Genomic DNA, 21,114 nt, shown 5'->3' with positions numbered 1-21,114 from the left:
ATTGATGGGTAGGGGAAGGGGGGAACAAATCTTTAAGACTGGGTTCCATCATTTTTAACACAGTCTGTGTATGCCTAACTTCTGTTATAAGTATAGGCTACACTTTTACTGGTAAAACTGATCAGAAAGTAATGTCTGTATGTGACCTTAAACCCCAATGAAAACTTGCATGTCCTGTTCAGACCATATATATATTGCTATACCTAGCTTCTAAAACTAAAAGAAAGCTTCATTCAATGATATAAAAAGACTTAAACAATAAAATAAGATGAAATTGTGGTTGGTTTTACTGGTTGCTATTCTATAACTGTGCCATATGGAAATTTCCAAAATGACAACAATAAATCTGTTTTTGATAGACAAGACATACAGGATTTATCTGGCTGGAATTCAAAAAGGGGCTTGGTTCAAGATTTCTTCCATCCTTTTGTTGAAAACATTCACACAGTCAAGTTAAAAACTTTTTGTGGAAGGAAACACTTTCTTGAAGTCAGTAATGACAGTAAATACTAAATATCAGACTGAAGATGCAAGCTCCCAGTATCCTTTGAGGTTCTATTCTCTGCCTATACACATTGGTCACAATGAGAACCTTGTGAAATCTTTTAAGTTATGAAGTTCTATATTAATCTACATTGATCAAGCATTTTGAACTGCTTTTCCTCAATGCTTCCCACTTGTCTCTCTCCACAGTTGCCTATATCACACCTGAAGATCCTCAAAAAGCATCCATTAAAACAAGTAGCCAGAGGGAAAACATTTCAGTTATCATCCTATAGATGGAGTTTCCTTAGCAAAATGTCATGGCTGATGAGCTTTAAATACATATGATAACACACAAATCGGACAGAAGAATGTAAGTCCAGTACAGGTAATATTTCTAAACACCCACACAGATTCATACACACAGGCATGAATGTTTGTTGCACCACAATATTTACCATATTGTCTCACATACCACATGCCTGCAAATAAAGATGCACATCTCGCTTTATGAAAGTAGAATGAAGGAAAAGAGATCATTCCTTGAAAATACCAGTAAATATTTTCATAGGGAAAACCTACACAGCTTCAGTAAAAAGGGACCAAAACCTTGTGGCTATTCTGTTACCCCTCCTAGCTGCAGGATGTGCCAGGCACTGGTGGCTGCCCACCTGGCTCAGAAAGTAGGAATGGGGCAGCTCATTTATAGTAGGATTGACCTTCAGCTAATTCAACAGGTGCTGCTGGGTGAGCCAAACTGCCTGGCCCAACTTCTCAAGCGCAGCAATACCTGCCTGGGCCTCTGAGAGCCTGACCCAACCACAGCCAAATTTCCTGACCCCCTTCTCAAACCAGATGGGTCCTCAGTTGACTCATCTGGTCCCTGCATTTCTTTGTTTAAGACCTGCAGCTCAATTTCCAGTAGCTATTTTTTTGGGGGGGGGGGGGGCGGGGGGAGTGCATGTTGTATGCAAGTAAATGTGGCATCCTTTCCTGGTAATGACATTTATAAAGTATTGTTCACACCACCGTAGAGCATAAGTTTTACCACAATTTTATTTTCAACTTAATTATTTACTTAATAAGCAGTTTAATTTTTGGGGGGCTACTTTCAAATGCTTCCCATACCTTGTCACTTGGGCGTATCACTGTTAGGGTAGAGTCTGGCACATAGTTATTACAGAAAACCTGTTCAAATCAATCAGATACTTAGGTTTCTGAGAGTCCACAGGTGCCTAAGGCTACATCTATACCACAATCCAGGTGTGTTCAAAAATACCCTTCCCACCTGCTCCCATGCACAGCAAGCTTAGAAATGCAATAGCAGAAGCTTAATAGCTGCAGGAGGACATCCCCAATGCAGAGCCACCTTTGGATTTCCAGATTTGGCACGAGTTGGAAGCATGTGGGTTTCCCCAGATACTGAGATGTGGTGCAGGCATGCTTTTTCATAAGTTTTCATTTAAAAAACAGTTCCTTATACACTAAACACTCTGCTGATATGCATATTTTGAGATGCCACGATCTTGGCTGAGCTGAATGCCTTGGTACCTCTTTCACATGCAATCCTGTTTAGGATCCACAAACTACAAGTACCTGCACACAAGTGGTCCACTCTGTTAGGCATGCTTAGGCCTTGTCTACACACAAAGAGCAATTCATTTGGCACAAAATACAGCAGCAACAACTGATTTCTTACAAGCCATGTCAGTGGTAGTGGTCTATCTTTTAACATGACAGCCTACTGTGCTTGCCTAGGAAGCAGGAATGCAAGGTTCTGGGTCCTTCTCATCTTCAATCCCACATCTCCTACTCCCCCCAAAAAAGAAAGTGTGCCACCCACTGTGGAAGGACCCAGGAGGATGAATTGCAGGGATGAAGTCACACCCCCACTTAGTCTGTGATATGCAGGTGCACTGAGCCTTTTGAGCATACCAGCTTGTCAGCACAATTTCTGGCCAGAGCCAGTGGGGAAGAATTTGGTGGCAGGGGAAAAGCATAGACAAGCAGTGGTGGTGTTCACCACTGCAGTTCCAGAGCTGCACTAGTGCATAGGCCCAGTGCAGAGAGGGATGTCCCCTGGATCTGCCCCTGCTACCCTTCAGGACTGGCATATGACTACTCTCCATCCCTTGTTTTGAAGCAAGACCACAGCCAAGAATGCAAGACTCATAAGGCTAGAGAGAGCAGGCAAGTAGGAGCATAACTCTCTAGTCAAGTAATGCGGGCCCACCTCCCAAGACTACTGGTGTATGATGCATTAAACAATTATTTAATAAAATATTCAAGCAGCATTGGGAGCAGGGCTGGAACCTAGAAATTATATTCCATCTTGGCTGGCCTGGCCTAGAAGCAGGTCTGCCACATCCATGGTGATGGCATGTTTTCAGAGAAAATGGTGAGTCCTTTGCTTCCAAGGGGACAACCTAGGGACCTGGATCCAAAAAGATTCTCAGGTTTTGAATCCCAACATAGGTGCTCACATCTAAGAGACAGGTGGTATTTCAAACAGACTCCTCTCTTCAGCATTTCCCATGGGCTGGCTTAGGCAGCTACCCTTCTCCCTACTTTGTATGTTATTCATTCTGAAACCCAACCGCCAAGTGCCTAACTCATCCCATTCATGGTACAAAGACTGAGGCACTTAATTTGAGTTTGTAAACTCTACTCTCAAGTGGCACCAGACCTAAATCCCTTTGTAAATCTGGGCCTAAATATCATTCTTGTAGTGATCTAGCTTCACAAGATATTTAAGTCCTGAATTGCTGGATGAAATTTTGTGCAGTCTTATTCAGGAAGACAAATTAGATGCTCGTAGTAAACCTTTCTAGCCTTTCAATCTATGAACAGCAGCAATTGTATTAGCTCATAAGACAACTTAAATTCCTACCATTCATTATTATATATAGTGGATAAAAGAGAGGTAGCACATACACATACCTGATGGTGTAGAGAGTATTTCTTGATCTACCGAAGCCAAAACTGAGCTGCAATATTCTCTTACAAGGATAAGCCTGGTGGAAAAAGATGCTGATAAAATGTTAGTTTACTTTCTCTATAGCCTGTTAAGAAGTTCAGCATCTGAGAGTGGTGCCTGCAAATTCAGGCTGACAGGTAGAATCTGTGGAAGATTTACCTTCTCAGTTGAGGGTAAGCAACATTCAGTAAAAATGTGAAAGCCATGAATTTTCATCATATCAGTTGTCAGCAACAGATAAAGGAAGATTAGGGAGTACAGCTTTAGCTTGCTGGGGAGTGGTACTTAAAAAAAATCTAAGCCAAATCTATTGCACGTAACATTGTTTAGAAACCTTTTGCTTAAAATGGTTTGGATTTTTCGTGAAAAATAGGATAAAAACTGTCAATATTGAAGTACTCTTTTATAATAAACAAAGGCAGATTATGACCACTTTAATGCCCTGTAATCTCCAGAAAATATACAAAAACTGATGCTATGTCTAACCTTCTAAATTTTAAGGAGCACAAGATTTTTTTTTAAACCAAAAATAATCATAATATTTGGGTTCACTTTCCTTATTAGAATAATTCTCTGATTTTTTTTTATGATCAAGGGGAAAATGTCACATCATCAGGGAGAAATTATTAAAACATCAAAATAGCAGCTCATTAATGATGCCCCATGCCTTGTTTCAGTCATTGGCACTGTACTGAGTTCCCCCAGGCATGAAACAATACAAAAATAAGATATTTATAAATAAAATGGACGAATTGAAGCAGTCTGAGTAGCTTCATAATTTCCTTCCTCTGCAGATTCTTAACAAGTTCAGCATCCTAAAATCTGTCTCCAAATTCAGGTTGACAACTTGATGTCAAATCATAGTAGATGCATCTCCAAGTTAAAACACTATCATATACATGAGTTTCTATTCTTACAAGCTTTACATTTCAAGGGTAAGTACAGACAGCCAAAAAGCCCAAGACTGAATCGATTCAGTCTTTGCAGATTAGTCTAAACTGCATACATTGAACTGATAAGCAAGTGAACAGACATTCACTTTTGACCCCAGAAATACACATGCCTGAAGTGGCCCAAGTCAGAAGCTGCAGGGTGCTAGAGCATGCCTCCTTGCTCAGTTGGAGCAGAAAGCTTGGGCCAAAGCTATCCTGCCCACCCTACAATGGGAGGCTTGTGGTGGAGGTGCAAAGCATCCTGGGATGCTGGGGGACTGAGAGTTAACTTGAATCTGGAGGGAATTTGGGACAGAAATTCAATGAACCAATTTCATAGAATCATAGAAGTAGGGTCGGAAGGGACCTTGTAGATCTTCAGGTCCGACCCCCTGCCTGGGCAGGAGGAAAACTGGGCTCAAGTGACCCCAGCCAGGTAGGCATCGAGCCGCTTCTTAAAGACCCCCAGGGTAGGAGTCAGCACCACTTCCCTTGGAAGTTGGTTCCAGATCCTAGCCACCCTAACTGTGAAGTAGTTCCAACGGATGTCTAATCTAAACCTACTCTCTAACAACTTGTGGCCGTTATTCCTTTAACCTAAATCAGTTAAGTCTGATACTACACACATACATGTTGATCTTAAACCAGTTTTGGCCATTTTGAAAATGGTTTAAGTGCACTGAACTTCTGTTGTGTTACACATTTGAACTGATTTCTGATCACTTATACTGGTTGATATGTAATTTCTGTCCCTAGCCCAAGGGACCAATAAACTACTGGTTGATGGCCACAGTAGAGCATACAAGAATGGGGGAAACTCATCTTGTTCCTTCTCCTTTGCTATATACTAACTCATGCTCCCAACTCCTTCAACTAACAGCAGAGCTGGTTCAAAATAGACTACAACTGTTCTGGCAAAACTGAAACTCCAGGCTCTGCTGATTCACCTAACATCCAGAAGCTCAGCAGAATTTCCATGCTCAAGGTGGACTGGCTCTGTGGGAACCTTTATATCTTAGATCAGTAATTCCCAAAGGGTATGTCACAGCACAGTGATGATAGAGATGGAAGTGTGCTGTTTGAACCCACTATGTGAGGAGGTAAATGCTCTCCTCCACTCTCTGGCTGTCTGCCCGAGCTCCTTCATAGGAACCTACACCTCTGGGGACCACTGCCTCTACTGCTGCTTCCTGCATCCTCCCCCTGACAGCCTGTGCGCTGTTCTGTCCTATCCCCCCAGCTCCAGGCTGTATACTCTGCTGTGAGTGGTTGGCAGGCAGACACACAGATGGACTCACATTTTGCAGCCCAACTCATCCTCTCCACTCCTCCAGTGCTTCTGGGGCTGGCAGGAGGGCTGCAGAGCTAGACACTGGAATGTGAGACCTTATAGCTTCCTTGGAAGTGGGGGCTTCCCTTGCCCTCTGAGGTATAGACCAGGGGTCAGGAGGAGGCAGAAGAAAGAGCAGGGTACAGCAGAGTGAGTTTCTGCCCCTGCTACCCTCAAGTGGTTGAGTGAGTCTCAACTTTAAGCTCACGGCCCCCTCCATATCTTTTTTGAATTTAGATCTCTCTCACAGAGCTTCTCAAATGGGGTGCCATGAAATTCAGAAAAGTTGTGTAAGGGCCTTAAGGCTAAGAAGGTTGAGAACTACTGGTAGAGCAATTGATCCTTTGTTTAAACAAAGATGTATTTGGTGTTATTTTAACTACATCTCAGGATTGGTATTATTTCCTCTGGCAGGGGAATGAAATATTTTAGGGGGTGGGGCTTTAGCATGGTGGGGTAATTTTATATATCTATAATTTTATTATATGTAATTTTCATTATATATGTTATATCACAATTGGTGACACTTCTATATCATATCATATCATATATAAGAATTATAATATATATAAGACAAGAATGAAGTATCATCAATTTTAGTCCAGAAAAAAAGTGTGCCCTGGGTATCAAGAGTTTGGGAAACACTGGCTTAGGTGGTTGGTGTTCATGAGACAGAGGATGATGATCAGTGCAGTCTGAAAATCTATATCTATGATTAAAAGGTGTGGAAAAATGTATTTTTCAGCCACTTGAAAAGGGGAGATGGAACTGTTCTGTGGAACATGCATCAGCTGTTATGATCCAAATGTTAGATCGGTATAATCCTATAATGATACAAATTAGCCAAATTTCCCTAATTTTGACCTACAATGGAGAAAGGTTAAAGTTGGAGCACTTTCTTCCCTATGCTTCTATCACTACAGAATCATGAAAACATAATTCACAGCATAACTGTTTACTGACAGCAAAAGTTACAGACATAAAATTGTTGCATTTGTCTATCCCAAAGACTCCTTCCCCAGGAGTACAGAAAACTGTATATGTGTAGACACTTACAAACACTTGGTGATGAGACATCATTAGGAAATAAGGATATAGGGAAAAAGTGGAACACATGATATTTTCAGGATGGCCTAGTTCCTGTTGCTATAACAGGTCACATCTGATATGAAAGCAAATTCCTACTTTAACTTTTTAACCATGGTTTGCTACAGGTAGCTGTCAGCACAAAGTAGCTTTAAAAAAAATACTTCAATGTAATTATATAGTGATAATCAGGATGTTCTGGCAAAGTGTTTACACTGTAAATAATTTTCATGCAGTCTCACAATCGTTATCTGTTATTTCTGTATTCTAAAACCCAATGCTCTTTATTTAAAAAATTATTTTCATATCTACTGTATTATTACTATTTAAGAAATGCATTGTTATTTCTTAACAATACACACTGCCAGTATACTCAGTAAGGTACAAAATAAAATATACATTCCCCAATCCAAAGAGCACAGAATCTAAATACATCAAACTCACAGTAGATAGATAATAGGGCTGTACGAAGCTTCAGGTGCTGATTCGATTCAGAGGAGATTCAGCCCAATTTGGTGGCCAAATCTCCAAATCCAAATTGAATCAGGAGAACAATGAAAAGGTCCGAATCGATTTGAAGCTCTCCGAATCAATTTAGAAAAGTTTTGGAGAGCTTCAGAGATTCAAGCAGTCCCTGCTCGCTGCCACAGGGAGCTGGACCCAAACTCCATGCTGGTAAGTAGGGGGCAGGGGAGGAAGGATTGGAGGAGAGGACCATGGTGGGACCCCTGCAAGGCGCCATCCCCTGCCTGCTCCCCCAGGCCCTCTGAGTGCCTCCGCTGACCCCCACACACTCTCCCAGCCCCCCATGGCTGCCCTGCCCAGCCCAGCCCCAGCTCTTTAAAAAAAAAAGCCCCCACTCACCAGCTGCTGCCAGGTGGGAGGGGGGGACGATTCCTGCTATACTGCTCTGCCCCACGTTATGTGGTTTGCTCTTCCACAAGCCCCCAACCCCAGCCATGGCTGCCCCACCTGCCCCAGTGCCTGGCCCTTTAAAAAAAAAAAAAAAAGCTCTGACTCACCAGCTGCTGGGTTTTGGGGGCTCGTGACAGAGCCCCCCATGCGGCATGTGGCAGTGCGGGGCAGTGGGGATTGCCACCCTGCCTGGCAGGATCCGGTGAGTCAGGGCTTTTTTTTTTTTTTAAAGGGCCTGGAGCTAGGCTGGGCAGGGCATCCATGAGAGGGGCTGGGAGAGCAGGTGGGATTTGGGTGGCTAATGGCAGAGCCCCCCCATGTAGCATGGGGCAGCAGGGATCGCCCCCCCACCCCGTCCCGGCCTGGCAATAGCCAGTGAGTGGGGGCTTTTTTTTTTTTTAAGACCCAGGAGCTGGGAGAGCAGGTGGGGCAGCCATTGAGAACAGGCAGGGTATGGAGCCAATTTGGAAAAGTGGCTGAATCTCCAAATCAGATTTGGCCAAATTGATTTGGGATAGTGATTCAAATCACCAAATCAAATCACTGTCCCCCAAATCAGCCAAATCCAAATCCAAATCCAAAGTGAATACTAGCCTTTTCACACAGGTCTAATAGATAACAGTAGGAGCTCAGAGTAGAGAATATCTAGGATTTTTTTTAATTACTTTTGTTAATACTTTATGAGCAATATTGTTGATTCATTCCTGAGAGGCAATCATCTAGTGATTTGCAGATATAAAACTGATACCAAGTAACTATTCAGGCCTAGCTTCATTCCTTGTCATAGATGAAGACACCAAAGGTGCAAAAATTTTAGGGGAAACACCACATGATTTAAATTCCATACATTTCTAGATTCAATTTTCCTTTGGGAGGGACAGGATGGCATGCGTGTGGCCATGTCAGGAAGCAGACATCTGTGTACAGGCAAATCAAGACCAGGATATCTATGCAGAAACCTGTTTTTGTACCTATTGGTAGCATGGTTCACTAAGGAGACAAGCTATAAACAGCAGAGTGGCCATATCCATATCCTCCACTACCCCACTGTGAAAAACCAGGATTTAACGTGGTAACATTCAACATCAACTCTTCCTGGAATGGTCACTGATAATTCTGTGGCATTGTCAGGGGATGATGCCATGACATTTTCTGGCTCTTCTATCAAGCCAACTGTTCAAACCTGGGGCCTCAGAGGAATGGGGACCATTTGGGGATTCACTAAGCAATTCAAACTAACCACTGAAACTTTGGTCAGTAGTTATGAAATACCTCCCTCAGCAATTCTCCATGGTGGGGATAATAGGGTCCCACTGTCTGTAATTATGAAGGGTTAAATTCTGTTCTGAGGAACTCCACTCAGTGCAAAGAAGTCAGACAAAATCATTGTGAACTTTTCTTTGTTTTTAATGTAAAACTGACTCAGAAGACAGTAGAAAGGCTTGCCAGAGCTGCACTTGTCAAAACACATGCTAAATGTTCCAGGAATAACCTGTTTCAGATTGCATCTGAATCCTCCAGTGATTTATACACCTCATGCACTACCATTGAAGTTAATGGGGCTGTATGAGGTATAAGCCTTTGTGGAATTTTGATCTTCCAGGGTTATATTTAAATAGTTTCAAGGTGCCTATTTCCAGCTGCCTAATTCTGAAGAGTTTTGCTAGTTACTGGTTGTGCAGAAGATTGTTTTACTTTATATTAATTTAATATCAGATCTATTTCTGCTTATGCAGGAAAAGCAAATCCTTAACAGATAACAACACAAAGGATCTTTCCATAATGAATTCTCAGACTCACTGTACAACCTCCACCAAGAAAATCACACACATCCTACAAAGCTAGCCCTTGGCCTAGACCTTCTGCCCAGTCAAGTTTATTGTTGCTGAGGGCTTAGTTTCTAAAAGAAAGATTTTGCATATGAAAGCATCATAAGAAAGTAGGGCTGAAAAGGACCTAACAAGGTCATCTAGTCCAGGCACTTGCTCAAGGCAGGATCATCCCTGACAAACCATCCCAGCCAATTGTCCGTCAACATGTTCTTGAAAATTTCTAGGAAATGAAGAATCTACAACTTCCCCAGGTTGCCTATTCCAATGATGTTCATAATCATAATGTTCCTTGCAATCTCCAATCTAAATTTCCTCTGCTGAAGCTTGAGGCCACTGATCCTAGTCATATCCCCTATGATCACAGAGAAAAACTCATCACCATCCTCTCTATAATTGCTCTTTGGGTATTTGAAGACTACTATCAAATCCCTATCCCTGCCCTGTGTTCTCTTCTCCAGACTAAATTAACCTTAGCTCTTTCAGCCTTTCCTCATAAATCATGCTTCCCATGGCTCTAATCATTTTTGTTGATTTCTGGTGGACTCTTTCCAATTTGTCTACATGCTTATTGAAATGTGGGGTCTGAAACTAGACACAGTATTCCAGGTTAGGCTTCACCAGTGCTCACATACAATGCATAAGTGTTGCCAGGAGTGGGGGAGGGGGGGGAAGGGGGGGGCACAACTTGGTGCTGCCGCTGCTGCTGACACTGCCCCTGCTGCTGCAAAGATCTGGGTCTGACCAGGCTACAGTCCCCTCCCCCATGGCCCACCACTGGGGCATAAATCACGTGGCTGCTGCTTCCCCTGGCTCCGGCCAGGCTGCAGTCTCATGTCCTGCCATCAGTACAGAGATATGGGGAGAGCATGTGCTTCCCTATGCCCCACCCCCCACATGTGTCACCTATGCCAATGCTGAGTAGAGCAGAAGAATCACGTTTTTGATTTGTAAGTGACACTGTTAATATAACCCAGTATCCTGTTGGCCTTGTTTTTGCTGCAAGGTCCCATTTTCTTATCATAGGTTAAGAGCTAACTTTGTTACCCTTAAAGTGAGAAAGAATTTGCTATAAAACAACATGCCTCAAATTGTATTTAAATCTATGACACTTTATCAGATGATAAAACATGGCAATTCTTTGCAAGTAAAGTAAAAAATTCAGGTTGCTTTTTAGAGTTTTGACTGCAGATTCTGGTGCTACATGTCACTATATCTAGCTGTTAGGACTCTTATATAAATGGCTCATACATGGAAACATCATATGCTTTTTAAATGCATATCTATTTTTGCAGTTCCACTGACTTGCACAGAGTTTTATCTGCTGGCACAGTACAATAATATGCTTCATTTGGAATCTGAAATTCAGAGGTATAAAGGTACAAATTGTTATTGCAATTACCACACCAATATAGGTGGACCAAAAGTGGTTCAAGATGTTAGACACTTAAGAATATGCACAAAGTTAGCTCTGGAGCCTGGGAAAGACTCCCCCACCCCACCCAAACTCATTGTTTTACCCTATTTTTTAGAATTTGAACATCGCAGGGTATTAGGAAACATCCCTGTCTGCTTCCCTGACACAGGGACATGTATTGTGTCTGGCGTTTGAAGTTCACATTTTTCATCTATTGGGTAACATTTTGGAAAGGCTCTAAGATACTTAGGAATCTGAGAAAAAGTGACAAACCCAGATGTGTGAAAATATTTAGGCACCTGAAGATGCAGGCATCTTTTTAAAAGTGTTTGAGTAGGTTAACTCCTCGAAAGTTAATGAGAAAAGAGAGCATAAAGGGCATCTGCTAGCCACTTAAGAGGACATGGGTGCCTAAGGGCAATTCAATTCCACCTTGCTGGAGTCCTTGAAAAACCGGTAACATTTCCTTTCGTAACATGCTTTAAGACTAAGTCCCCAAAAACAGCAAGGAGGCTGAGGACCCATCCACCTTTTCATTAATTTTTTTTTTTTTCAGTCAGGATGGAACAGGATCACATTTATGTGCTTAAGTCCACTTCCTAGTGTAAAACCACTGTAGCTTGTGAGTAGAGAACACATTCCCAGCATTACATTCTCACTTACGTCCTGTCACACTTTTAGCTTCTTTCATTCCTTGGAGATCTCAAAACAACTTCAGAGTCTCCATATGCCTGAAGAAGGGTGCTTGTGCCCAAAAGTTTGCAAGAACTTTGTTCCAGCTACTCAATTGATGTAATAAAAGATATATCTACCCAAAGAACCTTGCCAGACTATGTCCTTAGATCAACACAGCTACAACCAAAAACCCTAAGTCCATTTTGACACCTTATAGGCAGAAGACTACTTTTCAAAAGGGGACTGAGACTCCTATGCCATTTAGACACTATAGAAAGTGTTATCCATTATATTTAATTACAGATTTGTACTATTTGTTTTTAAACAGATGCAACCTTTATTTTTGGTCAGAAGTTAGCAGCAGCTTTTCAGAGGTGTTTTAAGTCTACCAAGAATGTATTCTCATTAGAGAGGGAACCTATTTGCAAAGTTCAGGGCTGAAGCTGAACTTGCCCACAGTCGGTGGGAAAAGATAATTAAGTTCTATTATTGCCTGTAGCACAACCTCAATACTGGAGAAAACTCAATAAAAAAAAACAATACAAAAACTACATTAAAGACCAGATTTTCAAAAACATTTAGCATTAGGCTTGATCTACTTCTGTTGAAGTCAATAGCCTGAATGGTCAGATCAGTGCTGAGCCCTTTTGAAAAACCTGTCCCTGTTATATAATATTAGGAGTGACTTGAGGCCTCTCACTCACACTGCTCTGTTCCTGTTGCTTTGTCCTTTTTCACCCCAGCAACATAAGTTAATGATAGAGGAATATTGTGGTTTAACCTGAATTATGTTTGTCATGTGCTTAAGGTTATTCATCTATCCTATCCATTTTTCAAATAGCAGCACTGATTTTATGATGAGTAGTCATGCCCTTTGTCTGTGATCTTTGTCCTTTTTTTCAGGCAAGCCAGGACAGACACTGTGGGGTTGGCAAACAGAAGAAAGGGTTCTTGGCTAGACTACGCTACTTGAGTCATACCTTGTTTTGATAGTAAAGAAATTGTTTCCTTGTTCATAACTGTATGGGAGATTTTTGTAAATGTGTTGCTACTGCTGCATGAAGAATATTCTGTTAACGTGCATTCTCATCCCCATTCTTGTTGAAGAGGAAGGGGAAATGACAAAAAAATGGGTGTTTTGGCAAAAAAAAACAACCTTTTTAGTTTTCAAATCTTGAATGAGAAGTTGAATTTTTGAAGTGGCCACTCTGAAAATGTTAATCAAAACCCCAATTTCCCCTCACAAATAGTTTCTATGGAAAATTTGAATGAGATCTACTTATTGTTATTTTTGAAGTGAGAATGGCTGCTAGAGCCAGGAACATGAACTATATATTAGTGACCCTGGTTGTCATTCAGACTAAACAACTGTACACCACTTCTGGCACAGAGCTTTAGCTTGGGTGTAACTATAAATGGGCCCCATCAACGTAAGTCAGGTTTTGAATATTTGGGATCAAGTTGATTTAGTTATTTAAACACACATGTACACACCACCAGCAGCTTAAAACTAGGTAACTAAAGATTCAGTTTTAGTCCATTTGCTTTGAGGGAGGGATTGCCATTCCTCATGGGGACCTGAGTCATGCCTATGACCTTTTGGGTGCTCATAAAATACAAATAAAATATTGGTCATCTGAAGATACTAGTCTACAAACAATTCCTCCAAAAGCAGATAAAGGAATAACATGCGTTACCACATTTCTTCTCTCCCTCATACTGTCTATATATGATGCACAACACAGTGCTCATTTACTGTCTCTCTCTCCTCGTGCCAATGTAATTTTCTTAAGTAAATCTGTATGTTGGGTTCTGATCTACCCACATCCTGACCAGGGAAAACTGGAGCCATGCAATTGATTCTGGCTACTAGACAGCAAGTCCATGACATGACTTTTAAACTGACTTTATGAAAGAACAAACATATCTTTTGTTCCACATGCTAATTTCCTGTCATCTTTGCCTTGCACATAGATAGCAGATTTTCCTCCGTATGAATCATGAAGACCTGATAAACCAACACAATTTACCTACGTGCAATTATTAGAGCATTTCATACTATCTAATATGTTCACCATGTTGGCTTAGAGTTGGCCTTCCAAATGTTCTTGGCTGCATAGCACATATTTCAGAGCCAAACCAGGAGCATTCTTGGCTTCAGCTAAATTTGTCTTAGTCCAGAACATCCCAGTTTGCAGTTCCCTCGAGCACTGAGTTTTCTTTGTGAATCGGGAGAAAAACAGGATATCTGCAAATATAAAAACTCACAACGACTTATTGTGAGCCTGCAGTACATATGTCATTTTTTTATGGCTGTTATCCAATGTGCTTACCTGTCCTTCAAATTCAGGACAAAATAAAAACAATTAAGTCTCTTGGTCAAAAGAAGAGGATGCTGATTACATTTCATAGTTTGTTGTGATCTAGCTAAAAACTTTGTTTCCTAGGAGAACCAACAAAAACTAAGGAATTACCATGATATATGCCCAAGAGGCAGGTTGCTTAAAACGTACTGCACTACACACATTGTAGAAGGTATTATTGATCACAAAAGAATACTCCTTAGATACAAGCCCTTGCACCACTTTAAAAGGACAGGTCCTGCTAGGTAGCCATATTATCACATCATAGGTCAGAACATAGCCATTTGATTTGAGTTGTGGCTGCCCAACACTAGACAGATTTGTAGCCCCCATTTCTGCAACAGGAATCTGCTAACTAATTTTAGGTCAGTCCAAAATCCCATTCATTTTCAAATAGAGCATAACAACCTTCTATTGGTCTTCAGTGGAACTTAGTAAAAGAATCATAGTTCTTGTGGATGCCTTTGTATGGTGAAAGCCTTACATTTTACCTAGAAACATTCCTTACTTCCATATCACGGACCACAAGAACATCCCAAAAATTAAGATACAGCCTTCTGTTTATTTAAATGTTTTACTAAATAGTGGTCAGTGGACGCAGGCTTTTTAAGAGAATGGTATGAAGTTCTCTCTGTATTACTTCCCTAGTTTCACTGGGGTTACATGACAAACACATTTTATTGAATGTAGTACTTATTCAAAACTGGAAATCTGTTCTCAGTCAATAGGATATGAAGTGCACGATACTGCTTAGTAGAAAAATTGAGATGGATGGCAACAACAAAATGGCTTCATGAATGCACAATAAAAGTGTTTGTGGTTGGTTATTATAGCTGTGCATTTCAATAAGAATTTCAGTCTATTTTTCAAACAAACTTCAATATAGCAAGTGCCATAAATTTCCTCTTTCTAGGCATAGTCTAAAATTCTCCCTTCCTCTAAAGTCTCCTGATGGAACTCAAACTTGATCTGAAATGATACTGGTATTTCAGACCTTATGGCTAAGTGCAGACAGTCAAAAAGCACAAGGCTGAATTGATTCAATCTTTGCAGGGAGGGGGAGGGGGGGGTTAACTGTATAGATTGAACCAATAAGCAAGTAAATTGACTGTTCACTTTTCAAATAGGAAAGGCATCCAAACCCCTACAGTGGTCCACACTAATAGCTGCGGGGAACTAGAGCATGCTTCCCAGCCTGCTGGTCACTGCAGAGGGCCAGAGCCCTCTGATTCCCCAGGCCATGACCCTTTCTCAGCCTCCCCGCTGGCTGAGCAAGGGGTGGGAATGGACAAAAACCCACCCCTCCTGTCTGGCACCAGAACCCCAGCTGGGAACAGCTTGGAAGGGGGAAGGGGAAGCTGGAACTGGGGGCTTTACTCTGCCTTCCCACCCCACCTGGGAGCGGGGCTAGAATCTCCTTCTCACCCCACAGCTGGCCAAGGCAGTGGGGGTGGAAAGTCCATACCTGGGCTTGGCTCTGCCCCCAGAACTAGGAGCCATGCCCCCTCCTCAGCCTGGGGACAGCTGAGGGGAAGGGGAAGGGACGCCTGTAGCAGGGGCTTGACTCTGCCCCTAGGGCTGGAAGCCAGGAGCTGTGCCTACTCCTCAGCCTCCAGGCTGGATGGGGGAAGCTCACAGTAGGGCTTGGCCCCGCTTCTGGCTCTGGGGGGCAAAGCCAAGCCCTGGTACAGAATTGGGAGGCCCAAGCTAAGCCCCCATGCAGGCATCTGCTCTCCCCACTCACCTCAGCCAGCCCAGAGGCTGAACTGGGGGCATGGCTCCCAATTCCAGGGGCACAGCCTGGTTCTCCCCACCTCCCAGACAACCCAGAGGCTGAGAACATGGCGTAGCTCTCAGCTCCTGGCTCTGGGAGCAGAGTCAAGCCCCTGCTGCAGACTCCCTCTCCCCTCCCCAAGCCAGCAACACCTTGTGGGGGGGGGGTCTAGTTCCCTCCTCCCCCTCCCTTTCTACCGGCAATGCATGGCAAGGGGTCCAGTGCTGGGCCAGAGGGGTAATTTTTTCCCCCCACCCCTTCAGCCACTCAGAGGAGTGATAGTACTTTGGGGAGGAAGCAGAAGTGTGGGGCAGACCCTGCTCACTGGAGCAGACATCATAGCCCAGGGCTGCAAGGCATCATGGGATGCTGGGTGACTGTGAGTTAACTTGAACCAAGAGGCAATCTGGGACAGAAGTTTCATAAACTTGGTTGACCTAACTCAGATAAGTCTGATACTACATCCAGCCCAGTTTATCTTTAAAAAGATGTGGTCATTTTGAAAGCTGTTTACATGCACTGAACTTCTGTTCTGTTACAAGTTTAAACCAGTTTCTGATCACTTACACCAGTTTATGTGCAACTACTGCCCCTAGGCTATGGCATTTTAGTGGTTCTGGTTTTGTATGCTATTTTTCTAGTGTAGGAAACCTAACTCGCATTTTGAGGATGATTTCTGGAAAAAAAAATTGTACCTGAAGCAATACCTGTAATTTTTAGCCAGAAGTTATTGGATCATTAAGATATCTCCCTTTCACCCAGGATAAGATACAGGTGAAGAAAGAAATGGCACTTATTAGTGCTAATTTAGGTTGCAGTTGTAATGTTACCAAAAATGCATGAGAATTTTGCCCACCTATCAAGGAGAGAAACTCTGCCAAGCCACATGCTTCCTGTATCTTGATAATATTTAAGCATAAAATACTACTTCAATTCATTTTACTTTATTCTAGAGCTGTTGCACTCTATTTCCAAGAGACCTCAAGTGCACTTGAAGTATAGCTGCAGAGGCTGTGTAATATTTTATTTTACATTACAATTTGTAAACTATTTCATGCTGCGACAAGTAAAACCCTGCAGTAAAACTCTTGTGTTAATCTTGTCAATAGGACTGGAATCCTAGAATGTATTCCAGAAATATTCACATAGCTGGGCTGGTATGCCCCACCACAAGGCTATTGGTATCCTAGGAAAATCTCTATAAGAATCATTGTTGTGATACTTCCACTCTCTCTGGAGTTGAGACAAGGAAAAGAAAGCACTGGCACCAATATTTTCATTTAAAAACAATTGATAAATCCCATCCATAAGTCTCCTGTTCCTTAGATGCCAGTTGAGCTCTACAGTCAGATCAGAACGTGTCATTTATCCTTAGTGATGTTTGCTTTTCTGTCCCTTTTATGCAATTCCATTCACTATTGCACTCATTTCTCTCCCAGGTTTACTCTTTACCAATTTCATTGCAGAATTTTCCTGCAATTTGTTTCACTTCCCCTCTTTTGCAAGCTCTTTGTTTCTCCACTGTTCCCCTTCAGTGGCTCTCCTCCCTACGTTTCATTACATCTCAAGCATCGTTCATCTTGTCTTGATCTTCTCTTGTTTCCTCACAATATTTTGTCCCATCACCGCACAGGAGCTCCCTATATTTTCTCAACACATGCAAACCAACTTCAAAAGTGTAAATGGTCTGCCCAAATCTAAAGCTTAGTACAGACGGTCAAAAAGCCCAAGGCTGAATCAATTCAATCAATTCAATCTTCACAAGTTAGCTGAGTAGACTGAACTGATAAACACGTGAACAGACATTCCGGAAATTCACTTTTGATTCCAGAAATGCAGTCATATGCCTGCAGTGGCCCAGGCCAGAAGCCAAACATGCCTCCCTGGTCAGCTGGAGCTGACAGTTTGGTCTAAGGGTAGCCCACCCACCCTGTAGGAGAGGAAGGGGTTGTGGGGAGATCCAAAGCATCCTGGGATGCTTGGGGGACTGTGAGTTAGCTTGAATCTGGAGGACAGCTGGGACAGAAGTTCAATTAACTGATTTAACCTAAAACAGTTGAGTCTAATACTACATCCATCAAGATTTATCTTAAACTAGTTTTGGCCATTTTGAAAATGTTTTACATGCACTGAACTTCTGTTGTGTTACAGATCTGAACCAGTTTCTGATCACTTATACAGGTGTATATGTAACTTCTGTCCCTAGCCTAGATGGCTTCTGGGGCTAATGTCACACACCAATGGCACAGAAGGAAGTGATAGGACTAGTATTCTCTTGAACCCCAAAAGTCCTGGCTTCAGGGCCCTTAATGACAAAGGAAAGGGTGGCTCTAGACCCCTCCTCTTCTAGTGCTATTGCTGACAGTGTCTGATGCTGCTACCAAGTCCTCTCTCTTTAGATATTCCTTGAGCCTTTTATAAATTACTACTCTCTCTGGAAAATTCTTTGGTCATTTCCAGTCCACATGGTACCCTGGAAAGGCTGTGGAGCTGTTAGAACAAGTCCAGGCTTACCATAGGCATGAGTGCATGTGAGTGAATGGAGCTGTCTTCCTTTTAGGTGACCTTAGAAATAGCTGTATAAATGTCACTGATCTCATGAGCCTCCAAAATCCTTCCCTCCCCCACCCCCATTTCCCCTAGCATTTGCTCTAAGCATTCAACAAGAAGCATAGCAGTGTGTTCTAAGAGCTACTTATTGTTAATACCATGAAGATTCTTCTATAGGATTTGAAAAATGGAAACTTCTAAATATCTCCTTTGCATGATCACTTTAAATAGGGTTATATTAAGATAGGTTTTCATACATACAGGCTGGCTTTCCAGTGAAAGAAGAGTCAAAACCAAAATTATTTCAACTAGGAAATTCTGCTGCATTTTCAAACTCCTTTATAGTTCTGTTTGCTCATACCCCTATTCTCCTCTTTGGGTAGTATCCTTCATCAAATTATATCCACATACGTAGGACATTTGAATTTTTAGATGAAAACATACGTATTTTCAACAGAAAGCCAAACACTGCATGGAAACATTCTGTGTAGCTAAAGGGTAATTTTTTTTGTTACCTTGAAAAAAGTTTAGACGGTTTGACTGTCCATGGTCCCTTTCACAAAGAAAAATAGTTCCCCAAAGGTTTGTATGCTATGCAGTTACTGTAGGCATTTGGTGAAATATAAATGCCGAGTACTGCCTAGCAAAGCAGGAAAATTGATATGTTTAGTCAAGATTGTTAATTTTGACATGACACGTCTGCTGTTGACTAATTCCCTCTAAGGGATGCATGTGCCAAACATAAACAGTTGCTCCTCATCTTCTGAAAATAAATTAACTATTTTTCTATTTCCCTGGATTTCATTTATGAATTTTCAACTCCTTAATAATGTTATGTTGTTTTCAGACATCATACAGCATACCATATTGCTTACGGTGGGTTTTCCATTGAAAAAACGGAATGTTTCAACTTGTAATGAGATTTCCTGTGATGGGGCATGTTGGATTGAAGGCAAATAAATGTATTGTAAAAATTTGTTATTAGAATTTTAAATTTGTGGAGTGGTAAGTTGCTCAAATAATAGTTTAGGTGCTCGTACTAATGATGAAACAACTTTATTACTTGTCAGTTTCTACTTATTTATATACAATTCACCTAACAGACAATTGCTGAACAGGAAAAAAAAATAGATCCATAAATTACTCTAGCAATATATGCTTGTGATATATATTGTATTTTACTTGGGTTCTTATTTATTTGCAAATGCTATGTCAGTGCAAGTAAACCAAAAACTTAATATCTATTTAAAAATATGTATTTTTCTGTCTAACCTGTTAGAAGAATATCTGTTACCCTAACGTATTGTCATGATGTAGGTTGCTAAGATATATGAGAATCTTTGCCTTTTACAAAAGTACTTCATTTGCTTTTATTGTAAGCTCCATAAGGTTACTGCCTAAAGGAATTTCATGTTTATCTCAAGTGGCATGCTAGAGGACTACATTTTGTAAGATCTAAAGGGAAGAACTGTATGGCTCTAATTCCAAAGCTAGGGACAGGCATTACACATAAACCAGTTTAAGTGATCAGAAACTAATTTAAACCTGTAATAGAACATAAGTTCAGTGCACAGAAGCCAGTTTCAAAATGGCTGAAACTGGTTTAAAATAAACCTGGTTGTATGTAGTATCAGACTTAAATCAGTTTCATCCAAATCAGTTATGGAACTTCTGTCCCAGATCCCTTTCTGATTTAAGTTAAACCAGAGTCCTCCAGCATCCCAGGTGCTTTGCAGCCCTGGGCTGGGTTGAGCTCTCCAGAGAGCAGGGCTGGCTCTGACCCTCACCTCCATAGCCACAAGGAGTTGGGAGACTGCAGGCGCAACAGCACCTGCCTGGCTTCCCCTCCCCCCCCCACCACAGTTGTTGTTCAAGCAGGGATTCCCCCTCTCAACATAGCACAGACCATAGTGGCACAGACCCTAGAAAGCATGTGGTATCCAAACTAATGCTGAGGGGGTGTGTGTGTGTGTGTGTGTGTGTGTGTCCAATTTCACTGAGACAGGACAAAAGCAGACAGGACACAGTCCACTTAGGGCTTTTTGGAGCTAATCAACAGGCCAGCTGGTAATATCCTTCTGATCCTTACTTGGAAAAAGCTGTTTAAGAAGAACTTGAACTAAGGAGAGAGGATTTCATTTTGTTGATGGGCTGATAAACGATGTGTTATCAGCTCCCTTGACTGTCAGGTTTTCAGACAGTATAAAGAAGCAGGCACAGGGAGATTGAAATGCTCAGTATCATCAAAAGATGCATGCATTGCACACCCCCTCTTTGCCTCAGAGTGCTAGAAGGGAGCTGAGGTGTGGCAACACTCCCACCCCTTCAGCTGCAAGCCGGGAAAAACCTGTGACTGTGCAGGCATGGTGGGGGTATATACCCCTTCGTAATCAGAGTGTATGGCTGGGGCCTGACCATGCCCCCCCCCCCCCAGCTCAGCACTGTGGAAGGGAAGGGAGAACTCACTCTAGTGTCCCCCCGCCCCCCAGCTTCTAGCCTGAGCCACTACAGGCATGTGCCTACATTTCTTGATTTAAAAGTAAATGTCTATCCACCTCCAAATTAGTTCAAGCTCTGCAGGTTAAACTAACCTGCAAAAATTAAATCAGTTCAGGCTCAAGCTTTTGAATGTCTCTCCCTAGCCCAATTCTGCAAATGTTCTGTATGACTGCTTTATGATGCCCTCCTAGGAGGACTCTCACTGATGAATGTCACCATTATGGTGATGATTCATTTTGGTCAGGTCTAAAGCTTCCAGGTAAGGAATTGGTCATATTCTGTTA

At 41.9% G+C, this 21,114-nt stretch overlaps 1 long non-coding RNA gene across 2 annotated transcripts in view; it reads right to left on the bottom strand.

Annotated features, from left to right (window-relative positions):
- Positions 1-3,567, bottom strand: part of LOC106738300 (uncharacterized) — a 372,722-nt gene extending 369,155 nt beyond the window's left edge. The window contains exon 1 of one of the 2 annotated variants that reach the window (XR_009457417.1): positions 3,424-3,567. This is a non-coding gene — a long non-coding RNA (uncharacterized LOC106738300). The remainder of the gene's footprint in view (positions 1-3,423) is intronic. The other variant, XR_009457413.1, reaches the window with a different exon arrangement.
- Between the last annotated feature and the right edge of the window lie 17,547 nt (positions 3,568-21,114).

Source organism: Alligator mississippiensis, chromosome 1, assembly GCF_030867095.1.
Source record: "Alligator mississippiensis isolate rAllMis1 chromosome 1, rAllMis1, whole genome shotgun sequence".
NCBI classification, from domain to species: domain Eukaryota; kingdom Metazoa; phylum Chordata; order Crocodylia; family Alligatoridae; genus Alligator; species Alligator mississippiensis.
Note: the sequence above shows the minus strand (reverse complement) of the source record. Positions and strands in the feature narration are given on the sequence as shown.